The sequence below is a fragment of the Pan paniscus genome, chromosome 4 (assembly GCF_029289425.2).
Source record: "Pan paniscus chromosome 4, NHGRI_mPanPan1-v2.0_pri, whole genome shotgun sequence".
NCBI lineage: Eukaryota > Metazoa > Chordata > Mammalia > Primates > Hominidae > Pan > Pan paniscus.
Genome location: NC_073253.2, coordinates 160,507,488 through 160,531,649, shown reverse-complemented (window position 1 = coordinate 160,531,649; position 24,162 = coordinate 160,507,488). Strand labels below are relative to the sequence as shown.

Genomic DNA, 24,162 nt, shown 5'->3' with positions numbered 1-24,162 from the left:
AGTAATTGTTATTTTAATTGGCTGAAATAAACTGAAATGCCCTCAGGCCAGTGATGAAGCTGTGTACAGAAGCAGCTTTATTTCCTTTAGGAAAGAGACCCACTGTGAAAGTTTATACTTTCAATTAAAAAGAGAAAAAGAGTATTGTTACTCATTTTATCAACGTTAAATTACCTGAAATCTGTTCTCCCATGAACCTTCCATCACACTTTCACTTGTCACAGAAAAGTTGTATTTTGTGTGGGAAGGGGCTGCTTTTTAACTAGTAATTTACCCTATATTGCTTCCAAACTTCCACCTGTTTTCCCAAGTCCAAAGCCTTAAAACTGAAAGGTCTTGTTACTAGGTTACAAATTCTAATTAATAAATGGAATGGGCAGTTACAAATTTGTGGGAACATAGATCCTTTAAAAACTGCAGTCATGGCCAGGCATGGTGGCTCATGCCTGTAATCCTAGCACTTTGGGAGGCCGAGGCGAGAGGATCACTGGAGGCCAGGAGTTCGAGACAAGCTTGGCCAACATGGTGAAACCCAGTCTCTACTAATAACAAAAAATTAGCCCGGGGTGGTGGTGTGCGCCTGTAATCCCAGCTACTTGGGAGGCTGAGGCAGGAGAATTGCTGGAACCTGGAGGGTGGAGATTGCAGTGAGCTGAGATTGTGCCACTGCACTCCAGCCTGGGCGACACAGCAAGACTCCATCTAAAACAAACAAACAAACAAAAAAACAAGAAACTGAAATTATTTCATTCCTGATACATTCAACTGCATGCTTTCAAAGTATAAAGCCATGCACTGACTGATGGTATGGGATTTCAGAGATGAAAATGCCATTCAGTTCAAGATTAAAAATAAGGCAATGAGATGCATGTAAAATTTTATGAACTGGTAGAAACAACAGAAGTACTATTTAAGAAATCCAATTATTTTACTTGAGTACAGGCTGAATTTCAGTTTGGGGGTGCAGAGAAGGAGACCTATTAGGAATAAAATGTGTTAGATCAGAAAAGAGCATGAAAGCTTGAAGAAGGTTAAGTTGCATCAGGACTCTGCAAAGAGTGAGTAAAAGACTTATCTGAAAGTAAAAACATTTAGCATAAATGACTAATTATACAATCAGGATTTTTAAAAAGATGAAAGATCAAAAACATGATGGTGGCATAAATCCTGGAAAACAGAGAACAGCAAAATTGGAAAATAAATGAAGTGAAAGATAATTAGCTTACATTGAGGTAAGTTGAATCAATGACACATTTATATTTGTTCAATATTTAGAAATCTACATTTTAGACATCTATGTGTGAGTATGAGTGAAAGTGGTGGGAGTGAAATACAGTTATAGATTTATTTCTCAGTATTCCAGGAGCTGAAGACAGCGCTCTTCTGCTCTCTCAAAGGATATGATGCAAATATTACAGAGAAAACACAGTGTACATCTATCATTTCAGAAAATTATGTATTATAAAACCTTATCAATTATGCCAATGGATTAAATATTCAAGTAATATGATAATACTGATATTTCTGTAACCCAAAGCACCATGGCTTGATACTGTGAGAGACACTATGATTAACACAACCAAAGTTTCCCCATAGCTTCCAAAAAATCAAACAGTCAACTATTCTTGGAACAAAATTGAACTTTGAATGCCCTTCCTTAATTTATCCTGTACAATCTTTAAGCCGCCTCCCATGTTGCAATTTTTAATAAAGGCTTGAACTATTGACTTTGGTTGATGTTTCTCCTTCCACAATCCTTGTAGATGGTTATTCATCCTGAGGATTCAAGTGCCATCTTCAACTGAATCCAAGTGTCACTTCTTTTCGTGTAGAATGTATCTATAACCCCTTCTGGAGATTGGCAAATTTACCGACAATCATTCCAAAAAAGAAAACAAATCAAAAACAAAAAATCCAACCAAATTTTATATAGGGAATCTAAGAAACAGATCCTTAGAAAAAGTGCTGCTAACCTGGTGTGGCTTTCCAGAAAGTCTGCAAGTCACAAAGAAACAAAAAGCCTAACCTTCTGTCATAGCGAGTTTATCTCCCTTGTGGAGATGATGGGACAAGAGTAACAGAAAATTGTTTACTCAGACCATTTCACTCAGACCTAAAATGATTCTGTTTTGCTTTCATAAACAGAATAACCTCTCTTTCCAAAAAAAAAAAAAAACCAAAAACCACAATTTTTGTGTCCATAGATATTCAGTGGCTAGACGCATGCAGAGTTATCAAAATGGCTGTCAGCAGACTACATAGTTTAAAGCAACCTTCTTTAGAATAAACTGTAAGTCACCTGTGGAATTCCGAAAGAGGAGGCAATATAGAAATGAACATTTTCTACTGAATAAAATCATTCCAATTTAGAAAGACTTTAGTGAGCTCTTTCCCATATTGAAAGTTAATTTTATTTTTACATTTTAGAAATAAGGGAAAAATAAAACTCTTTTTCCTATGAAAGGAATTCGTTTAAAAAAAAAATCTTAAAGAAATGCAGGTTGATGAACCTACCTCTGGTAAAGATCAAGTTTTCTGATGATTGGAGCCAAGATGAGGATTTCCTGCAGACCAAGCTTTCTTAAAGTGCTTCAGGGTCCCTGTCTGCCATATTTTTAATCTAATGTATCTTCACCTCGAAGCCCTTAATGGCAGTGTTCTGAGGACCTACGAAGGGGGGAAAATAACATTTTAAAAAGACTGCTGAGTTACAGCAAAGTCACCTTGCCTTTGCTTCAGTTGTTGTGCATTCCGGAATATAAAACAGAAACATCTTGTTTATAGCAGTCAACTTGCTCAATGCGGGGAAAGGGTGGAGAGGCTAAGACACATCCAGGTAGTATAAAAAGGAAAACAAATAAATAACAGAGGACTCTTAACTGTATACAAGGCCAGTTTAGTTTTGAGAATTGCTTTTACAAAGGATGTTGCTGCATTTTGTTTGAGAACAGGGCTGGCAAGGGTGAAAGGAGTTGGAGGAAGAATTCTGAGCAATGTAATTATTCAATACTTATATAAGGAGTGGCTTCTACATGCAGTTGCAATGATCAACAAAGTAGTTACAGATTATGCCTTTCCAGAGTTGACACTGCAACTGGATAAAAATAAGCAAACATGCAATTATAGTGAAATGAGATAAATGTGATGGTAGGTGATGTGCATGAATATGTGGGAGGTTACAAATTTCCTAAACTTGGGAGGCAAGAAGAGGGTCAGGGAAGCCTTCCCAGCAGAAAAGTCACCCAACCAGAGAGCTGAAGGAAGTGCAGTATTTAAACAAGTTAGAACCTCAGAGCGGCAGGTCCAGAGAGGCATGTGCAAGAAAGGGGAAAATGAAGAGCATGAAGCTGTAAGAAAGACTGGAAAGGTGAGGAGACAAATCTCACCTTGACTTCTATGCCTTTTTTAAGAGGAGCGACTTGAACTTGCAAATTACAATGAGATTTTGAGTAAGAAGAGCAATGCCTAGCAGGGTGTCAGGCTCACTGGAGGCCTTAAGAAAGTCTTACTGAATTATGTTAACCAACTTACTTTTAACTCATTAATAAAAGTTTTTCTAAAGCTAATTTTAAAGAGTTTCAATTTAAAGTCTTTTGGGACTTAAATCAAATGAATATATGTAACATATGTAATTTTTTTTAAAAAAGGAAACCAGCTTTTATTTTTTAAAGATCGAACAAAGAAACAAGTTTTTCTTTGGATTTGGCTAAGCTGGGATGCTGATAAGATGGCTGTTTGCAAATGGACCAGTTTGTGTCCACAGAGTGATATATATAGGCTCTCATATAAATATGCATACACATATGTATGTACATGTATTATTTTCTCCCTCTTTCTTTTTCTCCTTCTCTCTTTCATTTGTTCTTTCTTTCTTTTTTTAAACTCTTCTATCTTTTGGAACTATGAGGGCAAACCTAAATATGTTGCAAGGTAACTTATTTTTATCTAATGAACATGCAACAGCCAATTGAACAAAATAATAAATAGTATATTTTAAGTATTAACGTCTATTTGATCTGAAGTGTGGAAACAAAGTCATTTGAGCTACTTATTGGACTGAAACGTGGATTTGCATGATTCTCTATGTAAAGTGAGTTTTTAAACTAAATTTCTTGACAAAGAGGGAAGAGGGAAGAGAAGCCCATGTTTGGGATGTATAAGCATGGTGGCAACTCTTTGGATTTTTGTCCTCTCACACAGGAGAACACTAGTCACCACATGGGCTTGCTTCTCTTTTTGATAGTTTCAGAGCCCCCATCCAATTATCTTTTGCCTTAAACTCCAGACAAAAAAAGAACTGTAAACGATTAGATACTGCAGGTGGTGGGTACAAACGGATAATGTGTTTTACTAAGTGTAAGTAGAATTGCTGAACCTATAGGTAGTTTTTGATCTCATAAATGAACTTTGTGCACTAGATTTAAACTACTATTCCATCAACTTGGATTAGACTGAGTTGTATGCATTTCAATACCTACTTGGTGGTCTAAAAATATAATTATTATTACTATTTGTTTTAGAGACAGGGTCTTGTTCTGTCACCCATGTTGGAGTGCAATGGCGAGAACATGGCTCACTCTAGCCCCCAACTCCCGGGCTCAAGTGATCCCCCTGCCTCACCCTCCTGAGTAGCTGGGACTGTAGGTATGTGTCACCATGCCAGGCTATTTTTTTCATATTTTGTAGAGATAGGGTCTCACTATGTTGCCATGCTGGTCTCAAACTCCTCAAGTGATCCTCCCACCTTGGCCCCTCAAGGTGCTGGGATTACAGGTGTGTGCCACCACACCTTGCCTAGAAACAGAATTACTGAATGAACTAAATCATAGTTCTGCTGAATAGAACTGAAAATAGTTCAGTTCAGGTTAACAAACTGATAAACATTAGTTGTTATAAATCCCTAGTATGTGATAATACATAGAAATTATATTGTATCCTTTTGTACTTGTAAAACATCATATTATGCCAAATTTTAAATGCTAGCACTAATCGTCCATTAAGTTATAGTCATATTATAGCATCCAACTAAAAGAAATAACTGCTTCTCAGTCTAAAACCTCCAAAACAAATAATGTAGTCAAACAATAACATTTAAAATTTTCAAAATTTATTTTATGGTTTCAGCCATCAATGTAACAAACATGTACCATTACACATATCGTATATTATGTGCCATTAACTGTTCAGAGCAAGTGGCTTATTCTCCTCTAACTGAACGTTGCTATAGGAGAAATGTGTTGTGTTAGCCCACCCCGAACCATCTTTCCATCTTCTGTAAGCAAATGATCTCATCACATTTCTTTCATTTGGCTATAATTTTGGTGGAACACTTATTTGAGTTACTGACAAAGGGATGGCAAATAACCCAAATTATGTCAACCAAAATCTGTCTCAGGAATTGTAACCCTGAGTAAAATGAAGTAAGGATAGAAAACAGTTGGAGTTCATTTATTCTGACATTAGGACCTTGATGATTCTCTTCCTTTGTTTTAGATACTGATATCTGAGGAGTTTTCATATTTCTATCTTTCTTGAAGTCCAGTTGTTCTACTTTTCCATCCATTCCATGAGCTGCCCCATGTGTTTTATTTTATTTTTTAAATTTCAGTAGCTTTAGAGAAACAAGTGGTTTTTGGTTGAATGGATGAATTGTATAGTAATAAAGTCTGGTCTTTTAGTGTACTTGTCACTCGAATAGTGTACATTGTACCCAATAAATAGGTAATTTTTCATCTCTCACTCTGCTCCCACCCCTGACCCTCCCACTGCATCTCCAATGTCCATTAGATCACTCTGTATGCCTTTACATACCCATAGCTTGGCTCCCACTTACAAGTGAGGACATGTGGTATTTGGTTTTCTGTCCCTCATTTACTTCACTTAGGATAGTGGCCTCCAATTCCAACCAAGTTGCTATGAAAGCCATTATTTTCTTCATTTTTATGCCTGAGTAGTATTCCATGGTGTGTGTGTGTGTGTGTGTATATATAATATATATATTATATATATATTATGTGTAATATATATATACATGTATTATGTGTAATATATACATATATACATATGTATATATACACATATATACATACGTATATGTGTATATACACAAATGCGTGTATACACATGCGTGTATACACATATATACATACGCATATGTGTATATATGCATGTGTATATACACATATACATATGTGTATATGTGTATATACGTATGCATATATACACATATATACACACACGTGTATATATAGACATATGTGTATATATATTATATACAATGTGTGTATATACAGACATATATACATATATGTATATATTACATATACATATATAATATACAATATATTATATTATATATTATATAATTATATGTTATAAAATATATAATTATATATTATATTAGATAATATATATTATATAATATATATCATATATAATTTATATTTACATATAATATCTAATTATATATAATATATGTGATATATATTATATATGTAATATCATATATATATGTGTCACATTTCTTTATCCACTCATAGGTTGATGGGCACTTAGGCTGATTCCATGTATTCAGTTGTGACTTGTGCTGTGTGCAGGTGTTTGCTTTCTTTCATAATGACTTCTTTTCCTTTGAGTAGATACACACTAGTGTGATTGCTGGATCTACTGGTAGATCTAATTTTAGTTCTTTGAGGAATCTCCATACCATTTTTCCATAGGGGTTGTATTTTATTTTTTTCTTTCTCTCTCTCTCTCCCTCCATCCCCCCCTTCCTTCTCTCCCTCCTTCCCTCCTCCCTCTCTTCCTTTTAAGTTAGCCATAGATGGTTTCTATTACCTATAACTAAAGAATCCTAGCTGATACTAAAAAAGTGATAGCAAAGCTCATAGATATAACGTAAGTGCTAAGAGAACTATATTACAAGGCAAAAATGTAAGTACCATAAGGGAAAAACAACATATTACAAGGGGTATAATGAAAGAGGCAGAACTAGCTCATGTTTATTAAAATTAAAAGAGTTTTAATGGAGAAAATGAAAGTATGAATAAAATTTTCAGAGATTAGGAGAATAGAGCAAACACCAGCAAAGTGATCAAGGGAAGACAAGTTCAATATGTGCTCAATGGTTAGGAATAACCCTGCTTCACACATATAGAAACAGAGAACATAGAAAGAAATGAGAGAAACTATTGGAATGAATGATCTGTTCCTTTTAAAAATAAATATTTATTGTGGTTCTGTGATCCAACAGTAAATAAGACAGATGCATTTCCTACCTTCAGGAAACTTATATTCTCCTGGAGGAAAGAGACAAATAGCTACCAAAAAAAGATTCTTGAACAAACAAATTTATTACTTTAAAAATGCAGTAAGTTCTGTGATGAAGAAAACCAGGAGCTAAAATATAGAGTATGGATGATTGGGTAAGGTAGGGAGTTTAGGAAGGGCTGGAGGAATGTCGTGATATTCTAGCTAATAAATGAATTATGAGAAAATGAGAGAAATGGAACTTTCCAGGCAAAGGGGCAGATAATGCAAATGTCTCTGGCACAGGGAAGAATTTGACTTGTTCTCAAAATTAATTAAAAAGACTCCAGCCAGGTGAGCAAAGTAGCGTGCACTGTGAGATGATGCTGGAAAAACAGCCCTGGGCAAGATCCTGCAGGGGCTTAGATTTTATTCTAAATTTCTGAGGAAGCTGAGAGAGGGATTTGGATTTTATTCCAAATTTGTGAGGAAGCTATTTACATTTTATGAAAATCAACTTCATGGCTATGGAGTTGGGAGCAATTATTATGGGGTGGGAACAATTATTACACTATACAATAATAGTCTTGAATGATGGGTTGGATTTAGAAGATGCATATATGGGAGGAATGAAGGGTACATCATGGCAGACATAATGGGAGACATTAAATATGAGGATATAAGTTTTTTGTTATTGAGTATATAATTTAGAACTCTTGAAAATGTTTGTTTTAGGTACAACTGTCTTCCATAATGACACTATCCCTAATGCATATTTCTACCTCTAATCTTACCCAGTATTTATACTTCCTGTCATATGATTTAGCAGTTAATTTCATGCTGACCAGTACTCTGCAATTTACACTATATTTCCCAACTTGATTCAGAACATCTTAAGGGCAGGGCCAGTTCCACACATTTCTGGATCTTTCACATGACCTAATATATTTTGATATAAATATCAATTAGTAATAATAACAAGTATATATTTAATTATCATGTTCTTGGCACTGTTCTAAGAGTTTTACATGTATAATTTCATTTAATCCTTGTACAAAATCTATGAAGAGAGCCTGGTTATTATTTTATGGTGAGAAAATTCAAATTTGCCATGATGAAGCCACTTGTCCACTTACTATGAATTGATTCATTTCCCTGTAATATTTTTGAAGAAGAAAAAACAAGCACCGGGTCAGATAGGCTGTTGGTCATGGTATATTGAAAGAATACATGTGAATAATATTTTCATGATATTATAACACTTCCTAGTCCTCCTAGTAATCCACCATATATCTGTTGATGGTGATAGAATTCCACATATTTTCTCCGTCTGCATTTGCTAGCTGTATATGTCATTTAAATACAAAGGTTTGATTCAGATCACATGACACTCTGCCTCACTTGCCCTCTCTTTCAGTTAATTAAGCCAGCCCAAATTTCTCCCACCACTAAATCAGAGAGATCACAGGAGAGGTTCTACAATAGATGCTGCTGGTTCATTTTGTTTGGATCCTAAGCATTTCTAACATAAATATCCATGGAGAAATACCTATCAAGTAATTATTGTGACACAGATTATGATTGTAGTGCAGTTATCTCAACAGATGCCAAGAAGTTAAAAAAAAAAAAGGGGGGGAGATGGTGATACAAATGAGGGAGAAAAACAAACACAATACTAATAGGAATTAGAAGGGAAAATAAAGACTGTCAAAGAAGATTACCGATGGGCAAACTATAGGAGGACACAGAAAAAAAGTAAACTTTAAAATAATTTAGATTCTACCCTGAGGCATTCAAATATAAAAACAATAGAGCAATTTTAATTGGGCAAACAGACTCTAAGTGTTTGCTTAAAACTATTTCTCTCCTTAAAACATAGCGACAAGGATGACATACTTGAATTTTGCTCACACTCTGTTTTCCTCATCAAAGTTGAAATTTTATAAATAGAAAATTCCAATTTCTATTTTGGTTTATAGTATGAACTCAAATAAATATATCCTCTATGTCATGGGTGTGACTGGCTGGGGTCGCCGTCGTGGGAGGTGAAAGAATTTACCAAAACAGTCATGGGTAAATAAAGGCAGATTGATTAGAGAAAATACGAAGATATGCTGTAAGAGAGCAGTGGGCAACACAGCAGAGAGAAGGCTGTTTGCCAAGAGGCAGGGCTTGCAGGTAAGTTTTATAGGGTTATGCTGGAGAGGCTAGGTGCAGGTAGAGTCGTTCTGCTGGGGCTACCTGCAGAAAGAGGTATTTGGGAACAGGATGCTGTACAAGCAGTTTGTTTTGTGGTTAGCCATTTCTTAGAACAATTGTTCTCCCCCACCTTGGAGCCCTTTCCTCATTGTTGTTAACATATTAGGACTCCACGCCCTGTCTCCTTAGGAAGAGAGTATTTAAATAATAAGTGGAAGACGATATTAAAACAGATACTATCATGCCACTGATTTGTATGGAAAAATAGACAAGGCAGATGAGAAACTTGGCAAGTAAAGAATAGGAGAAGTAAAATGGAAGAAGAAGGAGAAGAAAAGGAAAGAGAACAGCAGAAACAACAAAACACACACACACATCAACTGTTGATCATTTTGAAAATTTCAAGCGTTCAGGTTAGCTCACAGTTTTTCCAGGGGTCATTCATTTTCTGGCCGTGTTTGATATCTTGTCCACCCCCTTGTCCCCATTCCTAATTTGGTGTAGGTTGCTTGGCTTACAGAAAATAGTGTCATTCAGAAATACTAGGATCACAACAGGCTGATTAATAACTGTGTTGAAAAGCTAAACTTTAGGTGATAGTCTATATAAGTCTCCCTTATATAAAATGCCGGCTCTGCAGCCTGTAGTGTTGGGCGTTTATCTTAGATTTCAGCTGAGTTTCTTTAGGAGCCCTGGCAAAGCAGGACCACAGAGAAAATGCTATTAGAGTCATTTGCATTTTCTTAATGAAGAGGTGGAAACTTGCATCACAAGAACCCTGCAAATCAGCATCCACTATTTGGGTGAAGTAGGAAAAAGTAGCATAATAACATGGGAATAAAAATGCTTTTAAAATATTTTTAAATGCAGCTCTCATTTCTTCAAAAATTTAGAGAATTAGTCACTTGGCATCTCATTTAATGCTCAAAATTCAATTTAGCCTAAAGCCTCCTAATAAATATAAAAGACCTTGGAAATATATAAAAACAACATTTTGTAAACATCATATGGCTTCACAAATTGGGGACAATTTACTCATATTAGTTTTTTTCTCGTATGTATTACAAAATATTCTTATTTCTGCCCTTTTACTTCTCTGTAGTCATACTTTGTTCTGTTTTTTTTTTTCTTACTACAGAAACATTTTGGCAGGGAGGGTACGAACGCCTATCTAGATATCATGGGACACTATTGTTCATCAAGCATAATTTAAAAAATGCTAATTTAAGATGTTTTTCCCTTCCTTTCCCTGAATAAAACACCATCACTCAGACACTAGGGCAGGAAAACAGAATATAGAAAACAAGCAAGAGTCTAACAGCTGAAGACTAAAATGCAAGGGGAAACTGCTTTAAGAGAAGCCACAGAATTAATGCCCGTATACATTCTGAAACTTTTTGAAAACCAGCCACCTTCTCCACCTATAGACTGTGTTGTGGCTCTATCCTAAACCTTGCAGGTCTTCTCTGTGCCTATGATTGTCTTAATAGCTTACATCAACGTTGGCACGCTGTTGTACTCATAACACAGACCGTAATACATGCATGACTGTCCAGGTTCGAAGCTCTGCTTTGCCTCACCAGCTTTCTGACGTTGGTGGGTAACTTCACTTCCCTATGCTCCAATTTCTTCATCTGTAAATGGGCATACTTCTCAGGCCTACCTCATAAGACTGTTATGTTAGTTATAAGAGGCTGAGAAACATGCCTGGGGTAGACTAATGCCATATACGTGTTTGATAATTGCATATATGAAATTAAAAAGTAGATTAAATCAGTAAATATGAATTAGGCACCTACACTGTTGCAAGCCACGTTACAATAAAGAACAAGATAAAATTGGCCAAATCAGTGGACTCGAACTTACATTCTAGAGAAAAGAAACAGGAGTAATCATGCAAACAAATAAACAAGACATTTTTATATGGAGACAAATGCTATAAAGAAATGACTGTTATGTGATAGCAATAGAGGAGACTGCTTTGGGAAGGCCCTTTTGGGACTTGGGATTTGAGGTGAGACCTGAAAAATGGGATGCTGTTCAGGAATAAGAAACAGGAGCTCTAAGTACTCAGCAACTAGAACCACTGTCTTGCTATGGGACGGAGGAGACCTGGGTATGGAGGTGGAGAAGGAAGGAGATGATAGGATATGATGTCAGGAAAGCAGGCAAGAGACCTGTTGGTCAGGTCTTGGAGTTTGGCTTTTACTTTTAGTGCAATGAAAACCATTGCAGGATTTAAAACTGAGGACAAGGGTGATCTGGTTTAACTGCCAAAAAATTCCTTTGTTTCCGAATGTCTACTGAAACCATTCACTTAATGCCAATTTATTGACTTACTTTATGCATTGACTTGGTGGTTTGGATTCTAAATTTCACCTTGTTGTTGACTCAAAAAATGCAGAAGATACTAGCTGGGAAGTAAATGCATATCTGCCACTAAGAGATTTTACTCCAAAGTACTTGGTAGCTACGTTTGTCTAGTTTTACACATATGTAGTTATGTAAACCTTTTCTTTGACCGTATTTCACTAATCCAAATTTTGCATAATTCCTCTGTAGTTTCTTGCCATAAACCCTGGACAGGACCAGTTATATGTACAGGCTATAGGCAGCTACCTACATTTATATGATGTGTGAGGCACTACACAACATTTATGTGATAAAGACTTTCTTAATCACTAGTCCATTGTGGTACATAAAACTCTTACCAATAGATTTATGGTATTGGGTTGCAGAGGTTAAATGTCAGAGCAAACAGAGGGTGTACATCTTACTGAGGCGAAAGAAAACATTATCAGAGGATAGGGGCCTGGACCAATTAGATAGGGAACAGAGTACATTTGGCAGAACTACTAAGCCTTGAAGGGCCCATCCAGTTGGATATCTGCTTACAGACATGCATCACTTAACAATGGGGATACATTCTGAGAAATGCACTGCTGAGTGATTTCATCATGTAAACATCATGTAGTGTACTCACACAAACCTAGACGGTACAGCCTACTATACACCTTGGCTATGTGGTATAGGCTATCAGTCCTAGAATAAAAACCTTACAGCACACTATTGTACTGAATACTGTAAGCAGTTGTAACACAATGGCAAGTATTTGTGTATCTAAATACAACTAAGCTTAGAAAATGTACAGTAGGCTGGGCATGGTGGCTTATGCCTGTAATCCAAGAACTTTGGGAGGCCAAGGCGGGTGGATCACTTGAGGTCAGGAGTTCAAGACTAGCCTGGCCAACATGCTGAAACCCTGTCTGTACTAAAAAATACAAAAAAATTACCCAGGTGTGATGGCAGGTGCCTGTAGTCCCAGCTACTCAGGAGGCTGAGGCAGGAGAATCGCTTGAACCCGGGAGATGGAGGTTGCAATGGGCCAAGATCATGCCACGACACTCCAGTCTGGGCAACAGAGTGAGACTCCAACTCAAAAAAAAAAAAAAAAAAAATGAAAAAAGAAAAGAAAATGTACAGTAAAAATATGATATAAAAGATTTAAAAATGGTACCATCAATGGTGTTTTCAGGACTGGAAGCTGATCTGAGAAAGTTAATCAGTGAGTGAATGGGAGTGAATGTGAAAGCGTGAAAGCCTAGGACATTACTGTGCACTAGTTTATAAACACTGTACCCTTAAGCTACATACACTAAATTTATTTTAAAATCTCTCTTTAATAATAAGCTTTAGCTCTCTGTAACTTTTTTAGTTTATAAACACTTTAATTTTTTAAACTTTTAAACTCTTGTAACAACATAGATTGAAACATGAATACATTGTAAAGGTGTACAAAAATAATTTTTTTCTTTATAGTGTTATTTTAAGCGATTCTATTTTTCAGTGTTTAACATTTTTAACTTTTTTGCTAAAAGCTAAGACAAAAAGACACACATGAGCTTAGGCCTACACAGGGTCAGGATCATCCATCTCACTGTCTTTCACCTCCACATCTCGTCCCACTGAAAGCTCTTCAGGGGCAATAACACGCATGGAGCTGTCATCTGCGATAGCAATGACTTCTTCTGGAATATCTCCTGAAGAACCTGCCTGAGGCTGTTTACAGTTAACTTTTTAAAGAGTAGAAAGAGTGTACTCTAAAATAACGTTAAAAAGTACAGTAAATACGTAAGCCAGCAACATAGTTATTATCAAGTATTATGCACTGTCTATAATTGTACGTGCTAGACTTAATACAACTAGCAGCACAGTTGGTTTGTTTACACTGGCATCACCACAAACATGTAAGTAATGAGTTGCATTATGAGTTATAATGGCTATGATGTCACTAAGTGACAGAATTTTTCAGCTCCATTATAATCTTATGGGACCAACATTCTACATGTGGTTCCATAAGATTATAGATTCATGGGGTGCATGATTGTACACATCCTGCCTTCATCTATTCATGATTTCAACCAATATGTGGATGGTCAATCCTTCTTGCATTTAAAATTATCTTCAGAAGCCATTAATCTTACAAGTCTGTTTTCCCCATTCTGTTTTAATGGACTCTAATTTTTATCAGTGAGATTCTTTATTTCTAAATTTCTAAAACTGTTCAACTTAAAAAACTATCTGGAATAACAACAGAGATGCATACAGTTTTAAGAAAAGAGAGTCATGCTTCTCAAAACTGAGATTTATGAGAACAAACAATTCAAGCAACATTAGGATAGGGTATCTTCTCCCCAGGAGCTAATAATAAAATTACTTTTATACCAATGTCTTAATTTCATTAGACTGTTCATAGCTCTTTATACATTTTGTGCTTGCTTGCCTAGGAGTCTTTATGGTTTTGGATGTAGTTTGCTGATTGGTTGAGGTTAGTAATCACAGTAGTCAAATATGTAATATTTAAATTGATGCCACCTGTGTTTCTCCAATAAAACTAGGTAGTGGAAGAAAACACATTTAACATGAAAAATCCCCATTTTATGGATTCAGTAGCACGAAACTGATGGGTAACTTAACTTCCCTATGCTTTGATGTTTTCATCATAAGTAAAACCAAAATTTATACCAAAAGTGGGCAGATATCGGCATTTTTAAAGCGCAGTTACTATGATCTTACGAGAATGTTTTCCTCCAAACTGTGTCTTCATATTTAATAATTAGCTTTATTTCTACTTGTTTGCAAATAAGTTTGTACTTAATTATTTAAAAGACTTGCCACTATTTTCCAAAATAACCATTTTGGAAAAGCCATGTTGGTTAAATATTAATGGTGTTCTTTGGTATATTCCAATTCTAACAATAAATTAGGGGACTTGTTTTTGGCATTCAGGCACTTTCTTACTCAGATAAGTTGATTAATTCCACTTGTGTCTTATAGCCTTATGAGGTATGTGATTTATTTGATGGCTCTTAATATCTTTATCTCTTTTTTATACTTTTCAGTTTTTATGATAAAGACGCTGATTTCTTTAAACTCAAACCATTAAATTATGTATATGTATAGTGTTAGTTTCCCTGAGTCTATGTTAAGTTAAATATTGACTTTGCAAGCTCTATATCATTTATTATTTACCATTCTCAATCTGTGGAATTTATTAAAAAATTGATAAGAATGCTTGATGGTGAAATCCCCACAGGTATCAAATTGGATGACCCAACCAAGCCATTTACAAAATTGACAAATCTGTGGTTACTTTGATAAAAGTGACACAGTTTGCTTTTAACAGGGACTGATATTTTTTAAGGACGCTTTGAGACATTTTCTTTGAAGGAATAATATTCTTCTATTTTAGAAAACTACCTTTTTTTTTATTCTTTTCAGAAGATTGCCTTCTTGTGAGGCTTGTTAGCCTTTCTGTTCTTTCTATCTTTTTCCAGAAGTTGATTTCTCATTCTTCGGCACTTTAGAAAATGTTGGGAGAGAATTTCAAGTATTTAAAAAAATATTTTTAGCAGATTTACCTTTTGTGTGAAGTGTCAGACAGTTCAAGGGGCACCCTGAGCTTTCTCACATCTTTTGTCAGTGGAATAGAATTTCATTCCTAAAGAACAATTGTTCACTTTACAAAAATAAGCTTCCTACGTAGGTGCCCTTGCCGATAGCCTCCAGAGAAAGGATAAAAAATAAATGATCTTATAGACTGATTAATCTACTCTTTCACCCCACACGAAATCTAGGGCTCTTAGTAAGGTTGTAATGAAGGGTCCTGGGAAAAATGCTTTGCCATTTTCTAAACAGTTTTTAAACTTCTAACATACAACTGTTTTCTAATTTAGCTTCTTGTGAGCAGAGGTTAAGTAAGTAAAAAACAAAAAGTCAAGTGAAATAAAGTCATCTTGAGGGGAATGTGAAAAATATTTGTGACCATTCTTTCATAGCCATGAGGTTAAGAATATCAATAGTTTTGGTTAAAAAGAAGGGTTGTGGGGGGAAAACAGCTATTTTCCATTCAACGCAGTTATCAAACAAAACCTCTCTTTCCCTCAGTCATTCAATCTATCTGTTCACACATATGTAGTAGCACAGTTTTGCAAGCCTGGCTCCATATTAGAACCACTTGAGGAACTTCTGAAACTTACCACAGCTGGGCGTCTGACAGCCTGGGGGTCCAGCAGCAGAGAATCTGCTTTCCCGGGAGCATCAGCGAATGCTGGTGCTTCCCCAGGTGACCCAGAGTTGAGAAACATTGAGTTAGACTGACACTTCTACTTTTAAGAGGATGCTTGAAAACATCTGAAAGGAACATTTTTTCAAGGAATTTTTCTTTCCAATGAGATTCAGACATGTCTGGGGATGGTTGGCTGTGTGTTTCACTTGTATTTATCTTTCTAGTAATGCTCTATGATTTACTATTGTTCTTAGTATCATTATTAGAATTACAGCTTCTGAGACATAGCTTTCAATTAATCAATACATTGATTGATATATGTAGATACCCGGAAGAAATACCCAACAAAAGAATTTAAAATATTTTGCGTCCTCAGGACATGTATCCATTTTATGAAGAAGACAGTGCAGGCTGAGGAAGTACAGATGACAAGGAGAGAAGGACTGGGTTTGTGCTCTGTTGCATTTCTAATATTGAGGATTAGGGTGAGAGAAGTGTTTAGAAAAGATGGGCCAAGTCATAAATAGCTACAGGTGACACCTGTTAAGTGTTGTACTGTATCACTGAAGATACCATAGTCTTAAACTCTTGATTTTAGTCAGGGAAAACACTTCATATCCCATCCATTCCTGCTTTCCCATTCATCCAATACTCAACCATCACAAAGTTGGGATACCACAGCATGTATTGGATGTTGTGCCTCTTACAGTAGAAAAGAGTATTTGCAGTAAAATGTCACTGTACAAGAAGACTGGGAGGGAGGTGTGGTTATATCTGCACTAACGACAGAGATTAGTAATAACCTGTGGTTAATTTTTGAACACTAATGCCTGCATGTCTCAACATTTTATTTTAACAGTGATTCAGAGCTCTGACTCTGGAATCAGACTCCCTGGCCTCTAGGATTTCCTATCTAGGTCTGCTGAGACTCATGATTTAATCCTGAAGCCTCAGTTATTCACAGCCCTACACGAGGGGTAGTGACAGTACCATTTTCAGATGGTTTTGTAAAATTACATTCTGGAATCCATATCAAGTGCTTAACAATGTACCTGGCACATGGTAAGTTCTCAAGAAAATGCTAGTTTATAGTTGTTATTGCCTTTTGCTGTTATTTATTTATTAAAACAAGTAATACATAGATGCCTCACTGTGTGGCATGAGGTAATGGAGCACCAAGAAGCAAAATAAACAGAGAATGGTGAAACTCAACTAATAGAATCAAAATTTAAGAAGTTACATTTGAAAATCACGCTGAACCTAAAACAATGCCAAAGGCGCATGAATGACCAAATGCGCTTCATGAAAATGGGAATGTTGTAGGAATTCTCATTAGCTACTGTGTAAAAATGCAGTATCAATTTTTCAATAATGACAAAGCATGGGAGCTAGTTAGACTATTCAAGAAAATTAAGTTAGAAGTGCTAATTTTAGCTTTTGTAGGTTACAGTTAAGTAATTCATAGGAATTCAGGAAATAAGTACTTGTGAAGAACCCACAGATATTACATAATCCGAAGTCTATGAAGTTTTTGTAAAGAGTATTTTCTAGTTTATATCAAGATACTAGATCCCAGTAGAAGACATTTCAAGGTATCTTAAATGAAACATCTATTATTAAATCTATTACATGACTTCCTTTTTCTTTTTTTCTAACTTCTTGAGGGTCAAAAGTAAAACCAAGGAAAACAAATGTTTATTCAATCAGATTCATATCAAAAGCACCCTCAAAGCCTGTCTAAAAGCTAAGCTTTTTTTTCAACAATTTCAAAAGGTAAATGGAATATTCCAGATGTCCAGAGTGTCTGTGTATAAATGTTGAGCTGAGAATCTGCTCTACGAGTGCCTACTGATGCATTTAGGGTGACTGGTCCAGACTATGAAGGAGACAGAGAAAGTCCATTACTGTTGATGAGAAGACAGTGAGCTTGATGGAGGATAAACAGAGATAGTGTCTGCAGCTTAAGTTCTTAGACTCCTGCAAAGTATGGGCCATGCCACTTGCTGGAAATGTAAAAAATTAGAGTGGAGTAGGAGGTAGCAAAATCGGCTGGGACCAAGATGGAAACATCTGAATGTGCTGAAGGGGAATATTTGAGGTTGGGTGGAGAGGCTATTTGAACAGAGAACACGAAAGGTGAAAATGAGATAGCTATCTGATCATGTAGCGATTTTTACTCTGGTAGCAGGGAGTATGCCAGAGCAAGTCCTGGGGTGAACATGTCAGTGTTTTGAGTTTGAGTCCTTTTCTATCTATACTGTCTACACTGTACGTTATCTACAATACTGAGAAACCTGGGCAACTCACATGGTGAGCACGCAAAAAACAATTGGTAAATGGATGAATTAACCTTATGTTATATAGGTTAATAACAGGTTACAAATAATAAATGGAGGAGGAAGTTGTCAAAAAAAAAAAAAAAGGGACAATCATGGAGAAAGAAAGATTGAAGCCAGCAAAATTCAATATGGTTGAATGGTGGTAGGAAAAGGACACTTTAAACAAGAAGAAATATATGTACAAAACATTTCCACAAGTACTTAGAAATAATAACCTTTATCCCATCCAGGAATCTGTATGCTCAGTTTCACCAGAGGACTTCCTTGATGGTGTGAGATAATTGTGCAGTGTATTTTATTAGAAGCAATGTTTTTTAAAGAGTTGCAAAGGAAATATTTATGATTTATCTGGATAGATCCTTGAATTGGCTTTGGATGGAGGGAAAATGATATTAAAAAGTTTACAAATTTAGGCATAAGACATTTAACTCTAGCTTTGCAGTGAACAGATGAATAGAAACAGCATGGGGAGTAAACTTTATGAGCTTTCATTATGTTTGGCTACACTATTAATAAAGCTTTCTCCCTGGAAAATCCATTGTAGTGTCATATCTGTCAATACCCACCGTCCAATACTAATGCCATGGATAATTAAGCAGTGATCACAATTTCACTACTGCTTATAAAGAGCTTATGGCCTTTCATTTGGTAATGAGTTGCACACGTGGTCTGTGACTCTGAATATGCACCGTGTGTGTGTGTGTATCTTTTCCAGGAACCAGGATAAGAATTAAGAGATTCAGATCCTAAATGCCTGTGCTTTTCTCACTACTTAAAAATGCATCTTTAATATGAAGATGTAAGTAGGAAACTCTTAGAGGAAAAGTGAAAGTGGACAGTATTTTACATCCCCAAGTAATTATTTAGTAGTTCCAAACACAGATGCTTAACGAGGGAGGTTAGTTTGATGTCTAGCACTTCTACACGACTCTATTTTTACTTCTCACTCCATAATAAAAAATGTTTTAACTCATTTAAATCCATAAAATAGAAAATTCATTTCACCTGGCTTATTTCCTTCAATGGCAACATCTTTATTATAATATTCTTTTGTTGGAATCAAGCTGAATTCTTAAGAGGGTCATTTAATTCTACACACTATTGTGATAATGGGGATAAAGTCTAAGAATACACAATCAAAACTTACAATAACATGATTAAAATCAAATAAGCTGTATTTTATTTGAAATTATGTACTGTATAGGAGAATTCCAAGTTAAAAATAGGCAATGCTCCAACATTTTATCGAAAATAGAGTATTAGGATTTGATACAATTTTATCTACGAAAATATGTTACAAATAGTGTTCAGATTGCCAGGCACATGTCCCAAATTAAAATTAAACTACAATATTATCAATATATGATTTTGTGGAGAAAGTACAACAAATACTGTTGTTACCCTAGAAACAGACATTTTTAAATAGAAATTAGCTTTTTATTCATTTTGATCTTGGGTGCTTTAGGCAAGAGAGGTTTAATTAGATAAACAAAAAATGTCTAAGTTTGTCGGTGTCAATTCTACAGAAAAATTGAGTGGGGTCTTTTTTAAGTGCCTACCATGTGTCAAAAGTACTGTGCTAGAAGATTTACATACGATACCTCAGTTAGACCTCAGACTAACTTTAAGAGTTACACATTTTATCTCATTACAAAGATGAAAAAAATGAGGCATATTAAAGTTAAATAATTGCCTTAAGTCACATAGCTTATAGGTGCGACATATAGGATTTTAAATCAAGTCTGTCAAATGTTTAGCAGCTTAGGATTCTGGATATTTGCAATGATGAATTTCACTTCTGAATATAACTTTTCTTTTCCATGATAGTGGATCAGAAACACTGTGAGAAGAATACAGAGGCGACAATGCTACGCACTATCAAAGGAAGGTCTGTCCTTATCATTTTGATCATTTTTCACTATTGAGGTCTTACTACGTGCAAAACACTATACAATGCTCTTTACACTTAGCTTGTTTGATTCCCTAAACAATTCTATGAAGTGATCCAGTTATTATCCTTATTTTTCAGTGAAGAAGCTAAGACCCTCAGCACTTAGCTTCTTCAATACATCAACCATTACTTCAATAAGCAATTGTTATTCCTTTACCAAGATAGGCTGACTTCAGAATTCATTTCTCTCATCTACTGTTTTCAAATGCCACGCTACCAGCATCCATATGGATCCACAGTATACTTAAGTTCTGTTTCTTATATCCTTTATTAGTGTTTAAAGATTTTTTCACCCTAGAAGTTATGATGGACATTTTCAGTTTTGCTAAATCAGTAGGATTTTCTCCCTCCTGTTGTTACATCTCATTACCTGGAACTTCCTTTCTGGGGAGCAGGTGTGTTTATATTCCCAACCAGACCTTCACTGAAAGAGAGCCGGAACCATGGCTTGGCTTCAGACAGTATATATACAGGAAACTCCCAGTGGCTGCTTTGATTATATGGCTGGTATAAGACACATAGGACCTTCTAATGAGAATCAAAGTCATATTTTGGCTCAGAAGTTAGATAAAGAGAGAAAAAAAGACCAAGGAAAAAGAAGCCCTTTGAGGCAAACTTTGAATGTAAAGTTAAAAAGCAAACCTGAGTTCAAGTTCTGTTTCTATGGCATTGTCAAAGCTGGTATTTCGGAACTTTAGTTTTCTCGTTTGTTAAAAAAAAAAAAAGTAATATAATAATGTATTCCATTGAGTCTAAGATGTGCTTTTTTCACATTTTAATATCTTTGAAATAAGAACATGTCTTATAATCAGTGATAGGACATAGTTTAATTGAAAAAATATTTTATTTCTTAGTGGCACTTAAATAATGTGTTTTAGAACTAATGGTATCTTAGATTTGGTTAAATATAATATGTCCCTTACCAATTATTATATTCATTTAAAAAATTCTCTGCCATCTAATTCTCCTCAGATAATTTAGTTCTAAGCCAATGATTGTACTCTCATTTTTCTTGACAAATACATGACTGGCTAACTTCAGGGAAAACTTTCTGCCCTAATAGGGAAGCCAGAAAGAAACAGCTTTCTAAACATTGTCATGTTTAAATGTGACTTTTATAACAGGAGGAGACATTTCCTTTCCAGCTTGATGTTTTAAAAAAAACTTAGCAAAGCACAAAAACACAAGAAATGCTAAAAAGAGGGATGAGCCATGAATCATGCCCAGAGTGCTATAATCCTTGTTATACATGACAATACATTTTCTTATTAATAGAATTTAGATCATGAATGATTTGTGTTGCATGTTTATGAAAGGGCTCAGTGTAACACTGCTGAAGATTAGCTAGGTACCAATAAAGTTTTGTTTGAGCTATTTTCTTTTCAACTATTTTTATCAATAAATTGAAAAAAGGTAAATAGAAATTATGATTATATGTTTATGTTCATCATTTTGCATTTGAAACAAAGTTAGAAAATATGTGATATGGTCAAAGTTTAAAATAATTCTTATATAGGTTAATAGCAGGAGCTCTGGAGTCAGCCTGCCTGGGTTTGAAACTTGGCTTCAACTCTGCCAGCCTTAGTTTTGTTATAACGGAATGATACTGACACATTCCATGATGGTTCTTGTTAGAAGAAAGTGAGTTGATACATATAATACATGTAAACAAACTGCCTAGCTCATAAGTGCTCATAAATGTTAACCATGATTATTATTCTTGACATTATAGCAATGAAATATTTTTTCTTGTATATTATTTATAATTTAGTATTTGTCAGGAGGGCAATCTAATATATTGAAGAAGCAAAAAAGTTTTACATTTAGTAGCATAAAAAATGTTGTTAGTGAGTTCAAAGCAGATGTTGAGAGAACAGGAAAGGAGGGGACAAGGAGGTTATGGAATAAGATGAGTCACACTGGGAGTTTCATTAAATAAAGAAGAGAGTTTCAATGGGATTAAATTGTGTAGCTACCATCCCTTATGTTTTAGTCCTGGCTGTTCTCTCCATATGATAATGATATTACAAACATAAGCTATATGCAAATGAATTGAACACTGATGAAGAGCCAAACAGAACAGAATCTAGCTCATTTCATCTTGCCTGAAGACTCAGAGATAGGTTTAGGAAAGGTTTGTGCAGGAGACAAAGGATAAGATTACAAGAGAATGGGCACGGCTTTTACACAATAGAAATTATACTGAGATGTCCTCTTCTGAAATTTGTTTGGTACTGCAGAAAGCTTGCCTTACCTCCAGATGTGGTTTTAGTGTAAGCAAACTGTTCATGGATACCTTCTTTAATACCTACTTTTTCAATTTGGGATGGTTGCTGTGTTGAAGGAAACCCCAGGAATGAGATTAGGTAAAAGCTATTCGTCTGGTGAGATGGATTTTGAAAATCAGATTGTCTTCCAGGCTGTGGCCCCTTATTATGTTGATTGCTCTGCCTGCCCCTTGCTTCCATCAAGAAGGACAAAACCTATTTTAAACAGTCTTATAGTTGAAAGTAGAGTTATAAAATTATTAAATATATACTACTTTCTAATCATTCACTTGGGAAATCTCTAGTGGGGGTTAGTTGACCACTACAATTATGACTGTGATGAACAGATTTTAAATCATGTATAAAAGTCCTATCTCAACAGATATTTACTATTTTTGTCTTGCCTTTTATGCTCTGTACATGGATCCTCCACCATAAAGGGCCGTTTAATTCAACCAGAAAGTGGCACCAGTACAACATGACACTGTCTGGCTGAATTAGACTTAATCTAGAGGATAATAATAACGTGATGAAGCACGAGTACTATTTCATAAGAAAAAAGTGAAGCAAAACTTGTGAACATCAAGGCTAAATAATATAATTTGGGGTCACAACAGAGCCGCTCACATATTTGAAATGATACCATTCTGAAGTGTTCAACATATATTATATTGCTACAAAACTTATAAATAGGATTAATTACAAGTCAAAGAGACATATTTCACTTCAACATCATTTAAAAATTACAAAAAAATCCCAACTTTCTCATGAGCTCTTTAATAAGGTGCCAAGCATCTTCCTCATCAATGAATTTATCCAAACAGAAGCTAGATGCCATCTGCCAGGATAGCTGTAGAAGGCATTTCTGCATTAGTGCAGGAAGTTGGAAGACAGAACATTGTGTATCCTTTCCAACTCTAAGTAAACAACCCACATTTACTGAGTGTCTATAATTTGCAAGACATTAAGCTAGGTTTGGAGATTCAGAGAAAAAGGACACAAGCCTGCAAAGAGCCTCAGTCTAGATGTTAGGCCGCGTCATTCAGTAAAATTCAGAAATGACAGAGTGATAGTGTGGATTGTAGTGGAAGCATAGAGGTGAACAAAAAACTTTGGAGGTAAGGGAGGAAATGATGCGGTAAATCCTGAAGGATGTACAGAAAATAGTGAGAGAAAAAAACAGAGAGATTCTTTAATTCAGTTCAGCATATAAATGTAAAGTATCATTTTGTTCACTTGGTGTAACAGCAAGAGAAAGACTTAAGAACATGCATTGTCTATAACACAGTTGCCTGTAATTCTATGTATTAATATTTAGTTACCCTAAACTAAATTCAAGTACCATTAAAAAACATAATTAGTAAAAATACAAATGTCAGCAGCTTTTCAGTCTGTAAACCATAGCGGGAAATATGTAAATAAAATCCTGCTAAATAATTGCTTTTCTTAGAGCACTGAAATTTAGAAACCACTATTTTAAGTAACCTTGTTTATCTTATCCAATTAAACAAATCCTAAGTAGTTGTTAACAACTCTCTGCACATCTCAGTTGCCATAAAAAAAAATCCTTATGAAATTCCTTAGGAATGT

At 35.3% G+C, this 24,162-nt stretch overlaps 1 protein-coding gene across 5 annotated transcripts in view; it reads right to left on the bottom strand.

The window, feature by feature from the left end:
* Positions 1 to 24,162, bottom strand: part of TENM2 (teneurin transmembrane protein 2) — a 3,238,122-nt gene that overhangs the window by 2,893,320 nt on the left and 320,640 nt on the right. For all 5 annotated transcript variants that reach the window (XM_063604288.1, XM_063604290.1, XM_055112852.2 and 2 more), the window contains exon 2: positions 2,515 to 2,667. The gene's annotated coding sequence lies outside the window, so the exon portion shown is untranslated. The remainder of the gene's footprint in view (positions 1 to 2,514; positions 2,668 to 24,162) is intronic.